The 1,507-nt window shown below is 38.8% G+C and overlaps 1 pseudogene; it reads right to left on the bottom strand.

Annotated features, from left to right (window-relative positions):
• Positions 1-889: 889 nt before the first annotated feature.
• On the bottom strand, positions 890-982 carry LOC117283662 (annotated as a pseudogene).
• Between the last annotated feature and the right edge of the window lie 525 nt (positions 983-1,507).

Below are 1,507 nucleotides of genomic sequence, written 5' to 3'. Positions count from 1 at the left end.
CTGTGGAATAGTCTTATTGATCTGATGCCTAACTGATTGCTTTCTTTTATCTCTCTTCCCCTCCATTCTCCAGGTCTTGCAATTAAATTTAGGCATCTCAGAAATTTTCTTCTATTGGGGGGTGAGAATGGAAGGTTTATGGTCATGGATCGTTCCTAGAAGTTCTGAAACTCAGTGGGTTAAATGTTGCTAGTTCCTTGATTAGGACTGTCTTACCTCCTGAGAGTTTACTGTGGATTTTATTATCTCTTTTCACTGGGCTCTTGAATCGACCCTCTGAGTTATCTTTCCAACTCTGTTAAAAAGCAGCCATGTTTCCAATTAGTTTTCTCATCCGTTTCCTAGCTAGTTTGCATGGGTCCAAAGTCCTTTCATTTTGTCTCTTTGAGTCCAAGCTGATACAATTTTTTTCCTGTTAAGTTTATTGGTACATTTTAGGTATGCAATATAGTTACATTCATCATTGGGATCTTTTTTTTTTTTTTTTTTTTTTTTTTTTTTTGTTTTTTTTTGGTGGTACTAGGGATTGAACTCTGGACCTTGCACTTGTGAAGCAAGTGGTGGAAACACTGAACTAAATCCCCAGGCCCATCATTGGGATCTTGTACCTTTACATGATATATCTTGGTTCTTATTTTTCCCCCATTCCCCTGGCCTCCCGTTACCGCTTCAACCTTCCCTATTTATAAATACTTTGTTTCCATGTTTTTCTATTTCTCATGTTTTTTTTTCCTTTCTTTCCTTTCCCCTACCCCTCCCACTTCCCCTACTCCTTAAGACATTTTCTTCCTATTTCACAATAACAATTATATGTTTTAATACTCATTTACACTTTTAGTTTTTCACACCAGAGAAACTATTCAGTATTTACACATGTGTCCTACTAATTAAAAACATGGGACACTTCACAAATTTGCGCAAGGGCCATGCTAATCTTCTCTGTATCATTCCAATTTTAGTATATGTGCTGCGGAGTGAGCACATGATACAATTCTTGTTTGTTTGTTTGGTTTTGTTTTTTTGAAACAGGGTCTCACTATGTAGTTGAGACTGACCTGGAACTCACTACATAGCCCAGGCTGGTCTCTGAACTCACAGTGATCCTCCTGCCTCAGCCTCCTGAGTTCTGGGATTACAGGCATGTGCCACCATGCCCGGCTTACAATTCATTTTTAAACTTTGTGCAGTTCTTATGAATCCACTGCTAACTCTTCCAGTAAGACAAAACCTGCCCCAACACATATTCTTCAGATAAGATATTTTCTACTTTGGAATCCCTTAAAATAACGCCCTAAGATTTCTAGATATCTGGTTGTTTAATGGAGTCGATGTTTAAGACATACCCTTAAGACCTCTTTACTACTTACTTATGGGACAAGTTGTCAGTACTGGTCCCTAACTCCTGTGCTTGTGATCCTTCTGACTCAGCCTCCCTGTAGCTGGGACTGTCAGTACATGCTATTGTGCCTGGCTGGAAGCTATTTCTTAGCTTTAGGATTTCTTGTCA

The sequence above is a fragment of the Fukomys damarensis genome, unplaced genomic scaffold, assembly GCF_012274545.1.
Source record: "Fukomys damarensis isolate Sample0158 unplaced genomic scaffold, DMR_v1.0_HiC HiC_scaffold_28, whole genome shotgun sequence".
In the NCBI taxonomy this organism is placed as follows: Eukaryota; Metazoa; Chordata; class Mammalia; order Rodentia; family Bathyergidae; genus Fukomys; species Fukomys damarensis.
This window is presented reverse-complemented; position numbering and strand designations above follow the sequence as displayed.